This window comes from Hemitrygon akajei, chromosome 8 (genome assembly GCF_048418815.1).
Source record: "Hemitrygon akajei chromosome 8, sHemAka1.3, whole genome shotgun sequence".
In the NCBI taxonomy this organism is placed as follows: Eukaryota; Metazoa; Chordata; class Chondrichthyes; order Myliobatiformes; family Dasyatidae; genus Hemitrygon; species Hemitrygon akajei.
Window position 1 is genome coordinate 15,904,020 of NC_133131.1, and position 20,392 is coordinate 15,924,411.

At 41.6% G+C, this 20,392-nt stretch overlaps 1 protein-coding gene and 1 long non-coding RNA gene across 4 annotated transcripts in view; one reads left to right on the top strand and one right to left on the bottom strand.

Annotated features, from left to right (window-relative positions):
• vps53 (VPS53 subunit of GARP complex) overlaps positions 1-20,392 on the bottom strand; it is a 274,888-nt gene that overhangs the window by 48,936 nt on the left and 205,560 nt on the right. The window lies entirely within an intron of this gene.
• Positions 93-18,783, top strand: LOC140731676 (uncharacterized). 3 transcript variants are annotated; one of them, XR_012099891.1, is made up of 4 exons: positions 93-556; positions 1,236-1,363; positions 6,180-6,297; positions 18,624-18,783. It is a non-coding gene; the product is annotated as an uncharacterized lncRNA (long non-coding RNA). The 3 variants fall into 3 exon arrangements; XR_012099890.1 differs by lacking the exon at positions 18,624-18,783 and having other exon boundaries at positions 6,180-7,397; XR_012099892.1 differs by lacking the exon at positions 18,624-18,783 and having other exon boundaries at positions 1,274-1,363; positions 6,180-7,397.

The window sequence follows — 20,392 nt, forward strand, 5'->3', positions numbered from 1 at the left end:
TGTGCAAACAAGAAAATTAAACGTTATATTCTGAAGCAAAAAGTGTAGCAAGGATAAAACACCTACTATAATTTCTGAGTCATAGAGTACTACAGCACAGAAACAGGCCCTTTGATCCATTTAGTCCGTGCCAAACTGTTATCCTGTTTTGTCATACCAACCTGCACCAAGAGCATAGCTCTCCACGTGCCTCCAATCCATGTACTTGCCCAAACTCCTCTTAAATTTTGCAACTGAACCAGCACCTACTCCCACTGGCAGCTCATTCCACACTTGCACCGGCTTCAAAGAGGTTCACCTTCAGATTCCCTTTAAGCGTTTCACCTTTCACCCTTAAACTTTGACCTCTAGTTCTAGTCTCATTCAAACAGAGTGGAAAAAGTCTGCTGGAATTTACTCTATCTATACCCCTCATAGTTTTGCATACCTCTATCAAATCTCCCTTCACTCTCCTAACCTATTCAACCTTTCCCTTTAACCCAGGTCCTCAAGTCCAGGCAATATTCTCGTGAATTTTCTCTGCACTCTTTCAATCCTATTTGCATCTTTCCTGCAGGTAAGTGACAGCACAATCAGTAATGCTGCATCATTTTGGGCATTGAGTTGCTTGGGTCCATGGAGAAGCAGAAACACAAGTTCAGACTAGTCTCTCAGTCACGGTGCTCAGATTCCAATAAATTCACCTGTACAGCTGTCATTAAGCAGCTTGGATTATCAAAATACAGCATCCTGAATTGTAACCAAGATAACCCCAAAAATAAGAATCAATATCCATGATCAGTACCGTTTAAAAGTAATGAGAACAGGGTACAATGCTCTGTTACACTCTCCAAGATTTAGGCTTCAAAGTTGTTTAATGTCATTCTTTAGTAAAGAAGTGTAAAGGAGAATAAAATGATTGTTACTCTGGATCCAATGCAGTGTACAAAACATAATAAGCAAAAAAAAGCACAATAAATATAAATATAAAAACAAATCTATAAAGCACAATGTTGAGTACAGCTGTATGTACATTAAAGAGGCTTATATATATATATACATTAGCTTATATACTCATAGATGCTTGTAAACAGTAGGTGGCTGAAAGTGACAATGTGAAAGCAGGTAGAAAGTTATTATCTTTTATGTGATAAACATGTAATATGGTAACATTTGTGTTGAACTCAATGCTCAGAAGTAGAGAACAGTAGGCACCATTTCTACATTGCATAACAAATAATGAATATCTGCTCCAGGGTCTAGAAATGGGTTTGATAGTTGTGTTCCCATAAAGCAGCTGGTCGCACGTGACAACAGAAGCAGCAGAAAACCCCCAAGTGAAGAATCAGTGAAGAAGTGAAGAATTTGGAAACAGTGACAAAAGGTAACGTGTAAGAGAATGCATATAATGACACCACTCTTAGACAAAGTGGAGAGGATTGGGTAATTGCACTATCAATTCAGCCTGTGACCATAATCGCTGAGATGAATTTTATTAACATAATTTGTGAGAAAATTTACTGCATTTTTCTGGAGCAATATCCCTGCCTTTGTTGAGAAAAGTATCTGCAATTAGAACATAAGATATAGGAGCAGAATTAGGTCATTTATCCATCGAATTTGCTCCACCATTTCATCATGGCTGATCCAATTTTCCTCTCAGCCACAAGCTCCTTCCTTCTCCCCATATCCCTTTATGCCCTGACTAATCAAGACTCTATCAACCATTGTCTTGTACAGATTTGGCCTCCAGAGGTTCACCACTCTCTGGCTACAGAAATTCCTCCATCTCCATTCTAAAAGGATGCCCCTCTATTCTAAGGCTGTGCCCTCTGGTCTTATACTCTCCCACCATGGAAACATCCTCTCCACATCCACTCTATCAAGGCCTTTCACCATTCAATAGGTTTCAATGATGTCCCCCCCCTCATTCTTCTGAATTCTAATGAATACAGGTCCAGAGCCATCAAACGCACTTCATATGACAAGCTGTTCAAACCTGGAATAATTTTCGTGAACCTCCTTTGAACTCTCTCCAGTTTCAGCACATTCCTTCTGAGATAAGAGGCCCAAAACTACTCATAATACTCTGTGATGCCTCGCCAGTGCTTTATAAAGTCTCAACATTACATCCTTTCCTTTATATTCTACTCCCCCTCAAATGAATACTAACATTGCATTTGCCTTCCTCACCACAGACTTGACCTATAAATTAACTTTTAGGGAATCCTGCAAAGCACTCCCAAGTCCCTTTAAGCTTCTGTTTTTTGTATTTTTTCTCCATTTAGAAAATAGTCAACTTTTCCATGTCTTCCCTACACTGTATTCCATCTGCCACTTCTTTGCCCATCCTCCCAATCTGTCTAAATCTTTCTGTAGCCTCTTTACTTCCTTAAAACTACTTGCTCCTCCACTTATCTTTGTATTGACTGCAAACTTTGCAACAAAGCCATTAATTCCATCTTCTAAATCATTAACATATAATGTAAACAGAATCGGTCCCAACACAGACCCCTGTGGAACACCATAGTCACTGGCACCCAACCAGAAAAGGCCCCCTTTATTCCCACTCTTTGCCTCCTGCTAGTCAGCTACTGCTTTGTCCATGATAGGATCTCCTCTGTAATACCATGGGCTTGTAGCTTGTTAAACAGCCTCATGTGTGGCACCTTGTCAAAGGCCTTCTAAAAATCCAAATACACAACATTCTTGTCATTCTTCTACGCTTTAAATATAATGTTTATCTGAGTCAGCTAACTTTGCTGGCTGCACAATCACCTGCCTCCAACTTATTGGCTGGCAGAGTTTTCTCAAAAGAAGTTCTGCACATGAGAGACTCACTAGGCCAAACCATTTCCAAATTATGCCAATTACAGTCATGGGTTTCAGAAACATGCAAAATCCAGCATCAGTCTTATAAATTCAGGCCATATCATATCTAGACTGAGAAATAGAAACATTACGCGCAAGGAAGTAAGGGTGAAGATGTTGATTTACAGCATCAAGGTTGGCAAACTAAAATACTGCTAATGAACAAAAGTGTAAACAACAAAGTAAAATAACATTTTCCCAGAAGAACATTTAATTTAATTATAAACAATAATTATTTGCTTGAATTACCTTGTACTCTTCCAAATCAAATAACTTTATATGGTTACTAAGAAAGGAAACGAATGATTTACAACTTTCAGCTCAGAACATAATTAAGCCAACAAAATATTTTTAGTAATGATGACCCACCTCAAGAACTACTGGAGTTTTGCAAAGACCCACCTGAAGCATTTCTGTCTTGCATTGTTGCAAATATACAATTCATACCTGGCCTGACCTACATACGACTCCTAAGGCACTCTGTATGGTCAATCTTTTGAAACAACCTAACAAGTAGGTTTCAGCACAAGGGGCAATTTGTCATGGTGTGATGTGTAATGAATGTGCCCTGGGCCAGAGAGGTGAACAGAAAAGCAAAAGATGATTTCAACTGGAGCAGAAAAGGCCAAGTCAAATATCTTTCTCCATAGGAAAACCTGGAACTGTAGCTTTAAAATGTATAGTATTAGGAGAAACAAAAATTACACGGCAAGGAAGACAGCTGTGAAGTCCAAGGTCAAATGTAATTTATTCTACCAAGTTGAAGTAGCAAAGAAAAAAATGGTCTGGGTTCCAAATGTTGATTCATTTGTAGGAAGAACATGCAGCATACAAAGAAATTTGTGAACATGGAGAAACTATGTGGAATGGATACTATGAAAAATTAAAATAATTGCCTTATTTTTCCAAATAGAAATATGCAGTATAGATGATGTGCAAAGACAAGCAGTGAATGTTTCAAACTAAATGAATGGGACGTGGGCTAAGCAGCTGAGGTAAAAACAGACAGTTTCAAGGATTGGGAAACCTTGTGGTGCCCCTGCAGTTTTAAACAGTTCCCAAAGTCCTTTCTATTTCTTGATATCAGCAAAGAGAAAGGAATCAAAATTGCAAATGTCACATTAAAGATCCCAGAGATAACAGTGCTCCATAAATCCCCAAAACTACAATTAAACTAGAAAGCGAACAGTCTTAAGGCAAGCGGGCTGCACGGGACAGGTGGTCATTTCAAGTGTTCCCGGAGGAACAGGTTTCGCTGTATTGCTCTCTTCAATTAGGGATCGTGTAGGCCATAATATGCCAGCAGCAATGGACCTCAAGGTCAACAGGATTTGTAAATACTCTAAGTAGGAGATTACAGACGTAAGACTAGTCTATTTCTGCCACACATTACTCAGTGGTAACACATCTTTAACCCCATTATCACTTTAGCAGCACATATGTGCAAGATCACATGTCAAAACAAGTGATTATAAACATAATAAGCTTCACGTGTCTTATTACATAGCTACTAAATATTCCGTGGCATTGGTCATTCGTGAATCAGATGATGGGATGCTAAAACAGTGGGATGATTGCATAATTAAATTATGTAGGACATTAATGACAATTCTGATGTGCACGGGTGTACTTGGAACATTAATTATTGAGTAACTATGGTTCAGAGGTCACTGATCTTTCCACTTATAATTTGCTTGCTCACCACTGTACTTTCTGGCATTGGAAGTCTTTGTGAATTTAATTGTTCCTCGCCATGAATGGCTTTATTCACAAAACAGGAGAAAATGTAAACTGAAAGGAAAAAGAATGTATTCCGTTCGGAATCCGAGTGAGAAGAGTTGAAGGGGAGGGGGTTAGCCTCCAGATCTGCATAAGAAATATCATTCTTTTACGTTCAAATCCCCTGTTCACAGAACAACGAGGTGCAGAAAACTAGATATTAAAAAATCAAAACAATTATTTGGTGGTTAGCTTGAACCTTTGAGGCCCACTGTTAAATAATTTTGCTAGTTTCTTCTGTAACAAAAGGAGCTACTTAGACACAGGAAGGCAACAAACCAGGTGGCAAGTCACAATACTGACACGTAGCAAGATCATCCTCTCTGCCAGTAATCCTTGTGCATTTCAATTATTTTATTAATCACTAACAATGCTCCTCAACACTGCACATTCAAAACCCATCAACAAACTAAGTAGATCACGACGGGATTGAAAAGAACAGCTTCAAGGACATGTATTCCTGGGACATGACATTTAAAACAAATAATTATCTTGGTTCTGAGACCAACTAAACCATGTGAAGAAGAGATCAATTTCATGCAGAATGTAAAGCTGACAGTTATTTTTATTTATTTAGAGATACAGCATAGTACATGCATGTGAACCGACTTAAATTCCAAGCAATTAGATTTTCTAAACAAAGATTAGAACCAATGTTACCAAATGAAAAATATTCCTGACAGAATTCCCATTGCTGCTTGTTAACCAGTGTCACTTGCCAGAAATGGTGTTTAGTATTTATGACCAGAGACAGGGTCACATTTGGGTGTAAAACCCTGTCATCAAAAATTCTACTGAAATTCAGAGATCGATGTCCTGGGCCTTACTCAAATAATGCATAAAAACAATGTATCCTAAGTGCAGTACATTTCATGTCCTGGGCTAATTATAGTGATTTGTCTGGTTACATTGATCAGGGTAACACACAAAATGCTGGAGGAACACAGCAGGTCAGGCAGTTTTATGGAGTGGAATAAACAGTCAATGCTTCAAGCTGAGACCCTCCATCAGGACTGGAATGAAAGAGGAGAAGTCAGCATAAGGTGGGAGGGAGGGAGAAAGAAAGAAGTAAAAGGAGGTAGGTGATAGGTGAAACCAAGAGAGGGGGAGGGGTGAAGTAAAGAGTTGGGAAGTAGATTGGTGAAAGAGATACTGGGCTGGAGAAGGGGGAAATCTAATAGAAGAGGACAGAAGACCATGGAAGAAAGGGAAGGAGGAGGAGCATCAGAGGGAGGTGAAGGAGATCAGGTGAGAGGGGAAATAGGAATGGGGAATGGTGAAGGGGGAGGGCAACTGCCAGAAGTTTGAGAAATCGAAGTTCATGCCATCAAGTTGGAAGCTACCCAGATGGAATATAAGGGCTTGCTCCTCCACCCTGAGTTGGCCTCATCGCGACAGTAGAGGAGGCCATCGACTGACATGTCAGAATGGGAATGGGAAGTAGAATTGAAATGGGTGTCAACCGGGAGACCCTGTTTTTGCTGGCAGATGGAGCATAGGTGCTCATTGAAGCGGTCTTCTGATCTATGTTGGGTCTCAATGATATACAGGAGACTACAGTACACTGGGAGCACTGGATACAGTGGATGACCTCAACGGACTCACAGGTGAAGCATTGCCTCACCTGGAAGGACAGTTGTGAGCGAGGAGGTGTCAGAAATGGACCAGGTATGGCACTCGTTCCGTTTGCAAAGGATAGGTACTTGGAGGGAGATCAGTGGGGAGGGATGTGGAGAGTTGCGTAGGGAGCGATCCCTGCAGAAAGCAGAAAGTGGGAGGAGGGAAGGATGTGCTTGGTGGTGGGATCCCATTGGAGATGGTGGAAGTTACGGAGAATTATGTGCTGGACGTGGCTAGTGAGGTGGTAGGTGAGGATGGGTTGAGGGCAGATGTTTGCAAAATGTAAGAGATGTGGTTCAGAGCAGCATTGATGGTGGAGGAAGGGAAGCCCTTTTCTTTGGAGGAAGAGGACATCGCAGTAGTTCTGGAATGAAAAGCCTCATCCTGAGAGTAGATGTGGCAGAGACAGAGGAACTGACAGAAGAGAGTGGCACTTTTACAAGTGACAGTGTGGGAAGAGTCCAGGTAGCTGTGAGAATCAGTGAGTTTATAAAAGGTATCAGTAGATAGACTATCACCAGAGATGGAGAAAGAGAGATCAGGAAAGGGAAGGGAGCTGTCAGAAATGGACCAGGTAAAACTGAAGGCAGGGTGGAAGTTTGAGGTGAAGTTGGAGGCAAAGTTTATTAAGTTGATGAGCTCAGCATGGGTACAGGAAATAGCACCAATGCAGTCATTGATGTAGTGTAGGAAGAGTTGGGGAGCAAGACCAGTGTAGGCTTGGAACATGGACTGTTCCACATAGCCAACAAAAAGACAGGCATAGCTGGGACCCATGGCTACACCTTTGGTTTGAAGGAATTGGGAAGAGCCAAAGGAGGAATTATTGAGGGCGAGGACCAGTTCCACCAGAGGAAGGAGAGTGGTGCTGGAGGGGAACCGATTGGGTCTGTTATCCAGAAAGAAGCGGAGAGCTTTAAGGCCCTCCTGATGGGGGATGGAAGTGTATAGGGACTGGACATCCATAGTGAAAATGAGACGATCGGGGCCAGGGAACCTGAAGTTTGTGAAGTGGTGTCACAAATGTAGGTAGGAAGGGACTGAATTGGAGGGATAAAACAGAGTCAAGGTATGCTGATACAAGTTCACTGGGGCAGGAACAAGCAAATTTCCAGTACACAAATGTAAAGGAGAACAAAATAATTGTTACTTCAGATTCAATGCAGCACAAAAATATAAAAACATAATAAGATAAAGAACACAGTAAGTAATTTAAAAAACAATAAATATAAATATATTACTTAGCTTATATACATATATTTATTATATGACCATAAATTAAATTGCTTTAGCTTTGGACTATTAAACGCAAGTTAAAGTGAGCAAAATTTATTATCAAAGAATGTATATTTTACCATGTACTTGAGATTCAATTTTTGCAGGCATTTACTGGAAAACAAAGGAAACAGTGGAATTTATGAAAAACTATACATAAACACCAACTGACACACCAACCCCTTTTTCAACAGAGATTGGCAATTGTTTTATGACTGTCCTGAGGCCATTCATTGATGAGTGGTCAGTCAAAAACTAGCACCAGGTCAAACAAAATGGAGACACAAGAAAGACTGTAGAAGTTGTAAGTCTGGAGCATTAAGGTAGTACCGTAAATGAGGAGAAAGGTTTAGGAAAGAAATTCCATAGTATTGTGCATGGACAACTGGACAGCTGTGCACTAATGGAGGGCGCCAATATGTAACAAAGGAAGCTATTGGGATTGAGCAATCACTAGGTATGGATAAGAGGTTAGAGGATGTGTACAACAAAAGTCTTAGGCACCCTAGATTATTTATATGGTTTCAGATGGTATGGCCTCCACAGAACCCTGATTTCAACATCATCGACGTTGCCTGGGATTGCCTGGAGAGACAGAAGCAAACAAGACAGCCAAAGCTTGTAGAAGAACTCTGGCAAACTCTCCAAGATGCTTAGAACAACGCTTACCAGCTGATTTTGTTATAAAACTGCACAACAGTGTAGCTCAGAGAATTGATCTAGTTTTAAAGGCACAGGGTGGTCACACCAAATATTCAAACACGAGGAAATCTGCAGATGCTGAAAATTCAAGCAACACACACAAAATGCTGGTGGAACCCTTTGTCTCGGCCCGAAACGTCGACAGTGCCTCTTCCTATAGATGCTGCCTGGCCTGCTGTATTCCACCAGCATTTTGTGTGTGTCACACCAAATATTTATTTGATTTAGCTTTTTATTATTTACTGCTCTTTATAGTAGTTTTTTTGGTATTTAGAAACTTATCATTTCATTATTTTAGCAAGTATCTTCGCTTTACAGAATTTTTTACGTGTCTAAGACTTTTGCACAGTACTCTGAATACAACTAAACAAAACAACATTCTTCCAGATCATAGTGCACCCACAAAATATATACCACACACAGCACATAAAACAAAGTGCTTACTATTCATAAGTTATTAAAATATAATTCAAAAATGCATGTAGTGTGCAGCACAGGTAAACAGCTTGCTGTCCTAATGACGAGACCTCGGTGGTGGCAGGATATCCATTAATCTCACAGTCGTAGGGGAGAATCTACTACGCACTCTGGCAGTCATAGTCCTGATGCTCCTGTACATCCTTCCTGACGGCAGTGGGTCAAAGAGACTGTGGGATGGGTGGTCAATGGAGGGACAGAAGCAAGAGCAAGAGAATTCTATATTGAAGTATTTGTAGGATGCGAACCAAAGCAGTTTTGTGAGGGAGAACCCATGGTATTCAGGCCAACGTAAAGGGGAGGACATAACCCATTCCCTTGCGATGATTTTCATGAACGTCAGTTGTTTGGAGTTGCCATGCAAGGGCAGCTAGCTGGCACACCTGCAATGGTACCCCAGAGTGAGTCAACGCCTGAACCAAAGGAAGCTGGTTCTCACTACCTCATGTCTGCGCACTGAAAAGGATTGTCATTGTTAAATCCTAGAAGTATAAATTGGCGGCTGCAGCTCAAAATGTATGATTACATTTCCATACACGACCCAATACTCTCAACAATGTGACTAACACATCTTTGCACCTTGATTCAAAGCAATTAGACAATCTATAAAACAACCATGGGTCCAGAGAAGAAAAGGGTTTTAAGTTGGCTCTCTGTTCCCCCAAACTCCCTATCCAAAGGAAGTTATCTGTACTTTGACCACAGGATATGTATCCCATTAAAAGGTTTAGAAAAAGTTCTGGCAGCCCTGTGGGTAGACAATGACAGAAAACCAATGAGAAAAATGTTTTTTGGGTACAGTTGGAACCAAAGAGTGGCACAAAGTCAATGCTACAAGTTGGCAAACTGCTTTGTTCCTTTAATTCACTAATACCAGTAGACAGCTCAACCCTGGCTAGTTAAGCAGTGGAATTTTCCAGTCCTGGTTTAAGTCATACACCTTTCTCACATTACTGACATTCAATTTATTGACTTCCTAATGTTGTTTGCTGAAAACCCTGTTGAGGTTGGGATTACTAGATGGAAATTCTGCCCGACACGATGTCAGCCAAAAAGCAGCAAGTAGGTCCTGAAAAGTACCTCAAGAGGACTGCTTTACCATACTCACAATACTGGAGGTGGATAAAATAGATATCCCTTAGGATGTATAGTACTGGGGAAACCTTCCAAGTTACCTTACCCATGGTATTTTAAAAGTATCACACCATCATAAAATGGTATATTCAAAAGCACGACTATGTCTTTGCTTCTGCTCTCATCATGGTGAACAGTGCCGCTGATGTCAAAACACAGACAGGAGCATAAACACCCAATGCCAGCAAGGTTGACTTTTACTTCATAGCATTCCGAGAAGACTCTTAGTGGTTGCCTCATTAAATACCACAAGCATAAATGTAAACTGACAATTGTGGCTCTGTCTGTATGATTAAATTTCTGCACATGATCCAATATTCTCCACAATACCATAATGTGCATCAGAAAGCCAAAATCTCTTGCTTTAAAGTAGTGAGACAGTCTACAACACTATTTCAGGTCTGTTTCACTCTTGCCCATGCCAAGTAAATCATCTGCTAAGCATGCACTGAGAAACAGCAGATGATTTGCCTAACAACAACACACACAAAATGCTGGTGGAACACAGCAGGCCAGGCAGCATCTATAGGGAGAAGCGCTGTCGACGTTTCGGGCCGAGATCCTTCGTCAGGACTAACCGAAAGGAAAGATAGTAAGAGATTTGAAAGTAGTGGAGGGAGGGGGAAATGCAAAATGATAGGAGAAGACCGGAGGGGGTGGGATGAAGCTAAGAGCTGGAAAGGTGATTGGCGAAAGTGATACAGAGCTGGAGAAGGGAAAGGATCATGGGACGGGAGGCCTCAGGAGAAAGGGGGGGGGGGGAGCACCAGAGGAAGATGGAGAACAGGCAAACAACTAAATATGTCAGGGATGGGGTAAGAAGGGTGGAGGGGCATTAACGGAAGTTAGAGAGGTCAATGTTCATGCCATCAGGTTGGAGGCTACCCAGCCGGTATATAAGGTGTTGTTCCTCCAACCTGAGTTTGGATTCATCTTGACAGTAGAGGAGGCCATGGATAGACATATCAGAATGGGAATGGGACGTGGAATTAAAATGTGTGGCCACTGGGAGATCCTGCTTTTTCTGGCGGACCAAGCGTAGGTGATTTGCCTACCATCTTCTGATCTACATTCATAGAGTTAAACAGCACAGAAACAGGCCCATCAGCGCAAATGGTCTCTGCTGATCAAGATACCCCACGCAATCTAGTCCCAATTCCCAGGATTTGACCCATGACCTCGTAAATCTTTCTAACTGATTTTTAGAAGTTGTTATTTTGCTTACTTCAGAGGTGTATAAAATTATGAAGGACATAGATAGGGTGAATGCACTCAGCCCAAGGGCTGGGAAATAAAATCTATCTCTAAATTTTCTACTCTATACCTTGGATCCCAAAAGGCTAGAATTTCCCATTCTGCCACAAAACAACAAATTTCATGATATATGTCAGTGACAATGAACCTGATTCTGATTTACGATGAAAATGAAATGCTAGGGACCAGGCAAGCTTGAAATAATGAGTGAAAGTGCTGGAATGTTCACCAGGGAGGCAGAATCTGAGCAGAAAGAAAAAGTTAATGCTTTAAATCTATGGTTTCTCAAGGCTATTGATCTGAAACATTAACCCTGTTTCTCTCTCCATAGAGACAGCAGTGTATGGTTAAGTTACAGGACTAGCAGTAAGAGTTTGGCCTACTAATCCAGGGAAGGGAGTTCAAATCCCACCATGGCAGCAAGGGAATTTAAATTTAAATTTAATTAAATAAATATGGAATTTAGAAAATAATGTAATTTCAGTCAGGTTAACCATGGAAGTACTGGATTGCAATAACTTTCTCCTGAATGAATAAAAATTAACCTGACCTGCTGAATTTCCTTCCGCCATCTCAAGAGAGATCTCACTAACAGACACATCTTTCCCTCTCACCCCCCCCCACTTCCTGCTCTCTGCAGGGATCACTCCCTATGCAACTCCCTTGTCCATTCATCTCTCCACACTGATCTCCGTCCTGGCACTTATCCTTGCAGGCGGAACAAATGCTACACCTGCCCCTACAGCTCCCTCTTTAGCATTCAGGGCCCGAAGCACTCCTTCTAGGTGAGGCAACACTTCACCTGAGAGTCTGTTGGGGTCATCAACTGTATCCGATACTCCTGGTGTGGCCTCCTATACGTTGGTGAGATCGCGACATAGATTGAGAGATTGCTTCACCGAGTACCTACGCACCATCTGCTAGAAAAAGCAGGACCTCCCAGTGGCCACCCATTTCAATTCTACTTCCCATTCCAACATGTCAGGCCATGGCCTCCTTGGACTGCTGCGATGAGATCACACTCAGGTTGGAGGAGCAACACCTTATATTCTGTCTGGGTAGCCTCCAACTTGATGGCAAGAACATCAATTTCTCAAACTACTAGTAATTGCCCCCTCCCCCATCACCATTCCCCCATTCCCATATCTCCTTACCTGCCCATCACCTCCCTCTGATGCTCCTCCCCCTTCACTTTCTTCCATGGTCTTCTATCCTGTCCTATCAGATTCTCTGTTCTCCAGCCCTTTATCTCTTTCACCCATTAACTTCCCAGCTCTTTATTTCACCCCTCCCCTTTCCCAGTTTCACCAATCACCTACCACTTTGTACTTCCTCCCCTCCCCCCCCACCGTTCTAACTTCTCATCCTTTTTCCCCCCAGTCCTGATGAAGGGATTCAGCCTGAAATGTCAACTGTTTACTCTTTTCCATAGATGACTCCTGGCCTGCTGAGTTCCTCCTGCATTTTGTGAGTGTTGCTTGATTTTTCCAAGCATCTGCAGTTTTTCCCAACTTTGTGCTGAATTTTCTATTGAGTTAAACAGCACAGAAACAGGCCCTTGAGCCAAATGGTCCAATTTTCTGCTGCTATGTTTAAATGTTACAAGAATGCTGAAAATTTACAACGATGTTGACAGGACTTAAGGACGCGAGTTTTAGGGAAAAGTTGAGAAGGTTAGGACTTTATTCCTTAGAGCACAAGAGCCTGAGGGGAGATTTGCTAGAGGAGTAAAAATTAAACAGGCTTTTTGGGTGAGACTAGCACTAGAGGTCAGCGGTGATAGGTGAAATGTTTAAGGGGATTATGAGGGGGAAGCTTCACACAGAGGGTGGTGAGAGTGTGGAACGAGCTGCCAGCACAATGGGTGGATGCAGGTTTAATTTCAACACTTAAGATAAATGTAGACAGGTAATTGACGGGAGGGGTATAGAGGGCTATGGTCTAGGTGCAGGTTGATGGGACTAGGCAGATTAATAATCCATCATGGACAAAATGGGTCAAAGGGCCTTTTTCTGTGCTGCAGTGTTATACGACTCCATGTCTTTCTAACTTTTCCATATTGTTCACACCTTTATAGTTTGCACTTTCTTCTGACCCCTCTAATATAATGCTTGGAGTTAATTAAAGAGGAAAATATTTGCATTTGTGTGGAACATTTCAGTTTTTCAGGATTTCCTCAAGAGATTTATGGGTTCCTTCACCACTGCCATTCATGTCTTTATCTGTACAGCCGTGAGCTCTAGAATTCCTCCCTTAAACCTTCATGGCCCTCATTCTCCCTCTCCTTCGTAAAGCACCCCTTAAAACCAAACTCTGATCAAGTCTTTTGTCACCTGCTCCCAAATCCCTGGATCGGTTAGTCTCCAATTTTTGATAACATTTCTGGGAAACACCTTGGGATTTTTTTTTAATTTTGTTAAAGACGCTAGATAAAAGCAGCAGTGGTTTTGCAATGCTTTCTGAAATGAAGCCTCTGTTGGTTGTGGAAATCCAATTGCCCTAATGTGCAAAGCAAAGCCCGAGAAACAGTAACGTAAGAAACAGACACAAGGTTTAGTAATAAGAATCGTGGGTCTTCCATCAAATGCACAAGTAGGATTTTGCAAAAATGAAATTGTTTCAAGAAAAGTGTAGTTCTCAAACACCAGCCTGTGCACGAATAACCTGCACGTGATCCCGACTTGTGTGGGCTTGAATTGTACCTCATGTTCCTTTTTAGCACTTTGCTTGTATCTGCCCAGTTGTTAACTTGCAAGGCTCTTGCACAGTAGCTGTACCAAATTCCTCTGTTCTACCAGCTATTTCAGTCATGCCAACAACTCTGCTGCATGTTCAATACAGCCAGTGAAAGCACAATACTCGTACAACCAGAAACAACAGAACTAACAGAAAAAATCTTTGTTACGTCTCCATCTAAAAGTGCCATTTGGAATCATAGTAACTTATAATAAATAGAACAGTCAATGAAATATAGAGTACAGGTACATTCAAATCAGCGTGAGTTCGTCAGTCTGATGGCCTGGTGGAAGAAGCTGCCCCAGAGCCTGTTGGTCCTGGCTTTTATGCTGCGGTACCGCTTCCCAGATGGTTGGGATGACTTGGATTCCCAATGATCCTTCGAGCCCTTTTTACAAACCTGTCCTTGTAAATGTCCTTAATCATGGGAAGTTTACAACTGCAGATGCACTGGACTGTCCACACCACTCTCTGCAGAGTCCTGCGATTGAGGAAAGTACAGTTTCCATTCCAGGAAGTGACACAGCCTGTCAGGATGCTCTCAATTGTGTTCCTGTAGAAAGTTCTTAGGAATTTGGGGCCCAAACCAACTTCCTCAACTGTCTGAGGTGAAAGAGGCACTGTTGTGCCTTTTTCACCACACAGCTGGTGTGTACAGACCACGTGAGGTCCTCGGTGATGTGGATGCTGAGGAACTTGAAGCTGTTTACCCTTTCAAACTCAGATACATTGATGTCAATAGGCGTTAGCCCATCTCCATTCCTCCTGTGATCCACAACCAGTTCCTTTGTTTTTGCGACATTGAGGGAGAGGTTGCTTTCTTGACACCACTGTGTCAGAGAGAGCTAACTTCTTCCATGTAGGCCACCTCATTATTGTTTGAGATAAGGCCAATTAATGTAGAGTCATCGACAAATTTAATTAGCAGATTGGAGCTGTGGGTGGTGACACAGTCATGGGTATACAGGGAGTGAAGGAGGGGACTCAGTACGCAGCCCTGAGGGGCTCCTGTATTGAGAGTTAGAGGGTTGAAGGCGATGGAGCCCACTCTTACAACCTGCTGGCAAACTGACAGGAAGCCCAGGATTCAGCTACACAAGGCAGGGTCAAGACCGAGGTCTCTGAGCTTCTTGTCGAGTCTGGATGGAACTATGGTGTTGAATGCTGAACTGTGGTCCAAGAACAGCATTCTCACATAAGCATCCTTCTTCTCCAGATGCGTAAGGACAGTATGTAGAGCAGTGCCTATTGCGTCATCTGTCAATTGGTTGCGTCGATGGGCGAATTGTAGGGGGTCCAGTGTGGGTGGTAGCAAGCTGCAGATGTAATCCTTGACCAGCCTCTCAAAGCATTTGCTTATTATTGAGGTGAGTGTGACAGGATGCTAGTCGTTCAGGCATGTTACCTTGGTCTTTTTTGGATGAGGGACCATGGTGGATAATTTGAAGCAGGAGGGAATTGGGCTCTCACAAAGTTCTCCAATGCCTCTGCTTTTCGAGGAGGCTGACTCACATCATGTTACAGACGCACAGTAGAAAGAATCATTTTTTTTAAAAAGCTGCATGAAACCACATAGTGGAGGACAGGAATGCTCTACAACAGGTAGTCAAAACTGCCCAATCTACTTGCCATCCAGGACATACAAAGAGAATGAAGCCAGAAAAGGGCCAGTAACATCATGAAGGATCCCACCCACCCTGTTCACTCCCATCTGGGAGGAGGCTGCATAGCATCCATGCCAGAACTACCAAACTCAAAAACATTCTGATATGTCTATCCATGGCCTCCTCTATTGTCAAAATGAATCCAAACTCAGGTTGGAGGAACAACACCTTATATACCGGCTGGGTAGCCTCCAACCTGATGGCATGAACATTGACCTCTCTAACTTCTGTTAATGTCCCTCCTCCCCTTCTTACCCCATCCCTGACATATTTAGTTGTTTGCCTGTTCTCCATCGCCCTCTGGTGCTCCTCCCCTCCTTTCTTTCTCCTGAGGCCTCCCATCCCATGATCCTTTCCCTTCTCCAGCTCTGTATCACTTTCACCAATCACCTTTCCAGCTCTTAGCTTCATCCCACCCCCTCCAGTCTTCTATCATTTTGCATTTCCCCCTCCCCCTACTACTTTCAAATCTCTTACTATCTTTCTTTTCGGTTAGTCCTGACAAAGGGTCTCGGCCCAAAACGTCGACAGCGCTTCTCCCTATAGATGCCGCCTGGCCTGCTGTGTTCTACCAGCATTTTGTATGTGTTGTTGTTTGAATTTCCAGCATCTGCAGATTTCCTCGTGTAAACTCAAAAACAGTTACTTTCCCCAAGGCTGCTCAACATCTCCACCCACCAACTCCATCACTACTTTATTATTTCCCCATCAGTCACCTTATGTACAGCCCAGCATCACTTTATGAACATACAATCAATGTATATAAGCTAACTTATATATTTATATTGACTGTGTATTCTTTTATTATTATTATTATTATGTTCTTTAACTTTTGTGTGCTGCATCAGATCTGGAATAATAATTACTTCATCCCCTTACAATTGTATATTGGAAGTGACATTGAACAATCTTGAATCTTTATGATACTCTGCAGTATCAGATTATCAAAGATTCATCTTCAAATTCCACATGAAGAACAGGAAAGGAAAGAGCACTTAAGCACTAGCATTAAATCATATACGACAGCCAGAGCAACAGTTGAAGAATGTCCAGATTAGATGCAGAGTCCTTGGGACAGGATGGAAACACCGCTATTCAAGTCATTTTGCAGGAAATTGTAAATGAGTGGGGGCAATACTGTGTCCCCTTCATGGCTGAAACCAGAGTGTTCAAATTCAGGAGTGTTCACTTGAGATGGGATGTCAGAAGTAAGTCATTGTAACAACTTCAGCAGTTAATCATTTTAGAAGAGAGAGGATTTTTTCCAAAAAAAACTTAGAGAAAGCAATCAAAGCAAAATAATGTCACACCCAATCACTGCTTCAGAAGCTGCCCGCAGGCTTCTTTCCTTTTCACCCTCCCTGATCACAGTACAATGCAGATACTAAACACAGATTCACACCCAATTCAATATGTATAAGCCATTTGTTGAAAACTAAGATAGACCTACCGCCAAGGCACAGTCAAAGCAAATTAAAAGGACATATTGTGTTAGAGAGCCACTGTACTGGCATGTTGTCCCAGATCTTCAGAACAAATTAATGTTTGGCTACAGTGCAAAAGGACATTAAGAGTGTCAATAAAGCTGCATGCACAAATGAACACAAAAAGCATCTAGACCAATTGTTTCTGAAATGTTCCAATGCAGTTGCTCTCTGTATAGCTGTAATGAAAACATTGCAGAGAGCACAACTGGAAAACTTAGAGCTGGCTGAGGCACCATGTGGAAAATGGTTTCGTTCAGTGAAAGATGCAGCAAAGAGAGAAAGAACCAGCAATCTGTCCTAACTGCTTTCCTAAAGAATATTCTAAGTGAGTGTCTTTTCTACAGTCAAAAACAAAAAAAAACTGACCGCAAATTTAACGTGGAAACCAAGACGTACAAACTAGCTGGATGAACTCAACAGGTCGGGCAGCATCCGTTGAAATGAGCAGTCAACGTTTCAGGCCGAGACCCTTCATCAGGACTGAAGGAGGAGAGGGAAGGGGCCCCATAAAGAAGGTGGGGGGAGGGGAGGGTGGAAGGTGCCAGGTGAAAAACCAATCAGAGGAAAGATCAAGGGGTGGGGGAGGGAAAGCAGGGACGGGATAGGCCGAAGAGGTGAAGAAGGAATGTACGGGAAAAGCACTATGGGTAGTAGAAGAAGGCAGAATCATGAGAGAGGTGATAGGCAGCTAGTAGAGGAGGCAGAGTGAAAGTGGGATGGGGGAAGGGAGAGGGAGGGAATTACTGGAAGTTGGAGAATTCGATGTTCAAAGGGTTGTTTCCTCCAACCTGTCATCATGGCAGTAGAGGAGGCTATGTATGGACATATCTGAATGGGAATGTGAAGCTGAGTTGAAGTGGGTGGCAACCAGGAGATCCTGTTTGAAAACTAATGAATTAAGATATAATTGATATAGGAGATAACCTTCTTGCTCTAACAGAAGCAAGCCTACTGAACTTAGGAGCCCTTTAGAAAAGAGAATAATGATTAAAACAATTAAATTCGGGCTGCAAAGTTTAAAAATGTTTTTAAAATATAATATGATGCAAGATCTCAGCCTGAAACGTTGACTGCTTATTTCTTTCCTTAGAAGCTGCCTGCTCTGCTGAATTCCTCCAGCATTTTGTATGTGTTACTCTGAATTCCAGCATTTGCAGAATCTCTTGTGTTTAAAAACGTGAGCTATATAAATTTCTGTTATGAAGTGACATTGCAGAAAAGCAATACGCTAATGAGACTAGCAACATTGAAGCATCTATATAAAAGCAGTTTTAGTACACAGGCCTAAGTGTAGGCTGAGAACCTGAACCCTAACCTACGCCTCACTGCCTTTACACTGGGTGCTTGTTTGATAAACCAGTCAGGTTTCAGAACAGAGGTGTAACACACAGTATGTCATCTGCTCAATAGATTGCATAGCGGGAAGTGAATTCTACAGAGACTGAGAGAAAATATTTTGATGTCTGGACCTGTATTTTTCTTTTCTGAAACTTTAGCCTTTTACATTGCTTAAACCTTCTAGTTTTAGACACAGCCTGAAATAGTTCTATGATTTTATTCATATCAGGGTGCATTTTTTAAAAAAATGTGCAGTTGGGGGTTGGGAAGGCAGCTGAGTTTTAAAATGCACTTCTCCCTTTTCCAGGTTTTTCATGGTGGTTTGGCCGATTGGTGCTTGGGGCAATCAGACTGCATTGGAGCTCTGACGATTGCTTTGTGATACTGCCATGCCCTCAACAGGAAGTGAAATACATAATTGTAGATAATCAATGGAAACTGGTTTGAATAAAAAATTTGTTTAAAAAAATACTTCCATTAAAATTGAAGTGAAGAGACTTGCTGTAGTGATTCCTTAAAGAAAGCCTGTTATCAAACCGTGCCCACATCTTTTATGGTGAAAGATAAGAGAGCTGAAGGAAGCAAATTTTAGCCCAGTGCCATCCATTAGTATTTTAGGGCTGGTTTTGAAAGGGCAGCTACCCCTGCTGCTTGGAACTACAGGAACCTATTTATATGTTTCTTACATTCAGCTGTTGGAATTATTTTCTTGAACCAATAGGTGGAATTAAGTGTATGCTGTTATATTTCTTTAATTTACAGATTGATACTTCATGCCCTAAACAAAGTTGATGTGCACAATAAAGATGGTAAAAGCAATGGTTTTGGCTGGTAAAACATATGCAAAACATATTTTGCATCTTTTGTGCTGCAGAGGATATCTATATTTGTAAATAAATATCATTTAAACATGTAGACAGATTCATATTAGACTGGTTAAGCAAATGAACTATCATCCCGCACACTAAGAAATTCATACTACAACCAGGAAACTATATCTGAAAAAGTGAAGTCTTATCCTGTTTCAAATAAGGTAAACCAGGGCCAATATTCCATCTTTCCAGTTAGCACTTCAGAATCAGACTTATTATCAGTGACGTAGGTCATCAAATTTGTTGTTTTGTGGCAGTAGTACAGTTCAATGCATAAAAAATTACTGTAAGTTACAATAAAATATTTTTAAAAAGTCGTGCAATATGACAGCAAAATAGTGAGATAGTGATCATGGGTTAATGGACCATTTATAAATCAGCCAGCAGAGGGAAAGAAGTTGTTCCTAAAACATTGAGCGTACGTCCTCAAGATCCTGTATCTTCTCCATGATGGTAGTAATGAGAAGAGGGTATGTCTTGGATGGTGAGGGTACTTAATGATACGTGCTACCCTTCTTGGGGCATCACATTTTGAAGATGTCCTATAGAAAATCACACTTTATAATGCAAGCACAAATGCAACAAAGGTTCCCTTCCTTCCAATTTTTCTTGGTTTGAGCAATCACATTTATTTCCAAATCAGCTTCCAGCTAGCCTCCTTCCCCTCTCCCCACCTTTCTGATCTGCTGTCTTCCCTCTTCCTTCTCAGTCCTAAAGACGTGTCTTGACCTGACACGTCAACTGTTTATTCCATTCCATTGATGCTGCCTGACCTGCTGAGATCCTCCAGCATTTTGTGTGCGTTGATAGACTTCTTGTTAAAATTAGAACTTCTATCTGATGTCAATATTGCCACAACAACTGTAGGAAACAATACTTTTCAAGTCACATTTCTTTGTTGCATCTTTCTATTTTCTTTGGTTGCACTTGATGGATATTCTGCATTCAATATGCTAATCTGCTAAGAATGAAGCCTGTATTTCCTTTGTGGATTTCTTGTTTCTATTTGCTCCTTGAAATAAACCAACTTCAAATCCTAGTCACAATCGTAGCAAGCACTGTAATAAATATTAGAAACAATAAAAAGCCATGATGAGGCCTGGTTCTGTATGGTGGATCAGGTCTATGAGAGAGTGAGTGATCTCTAGAATTTGAAAGCATAAAGTGATGACCTAACTGAAACACAACAAAAAAAATCTTAGAG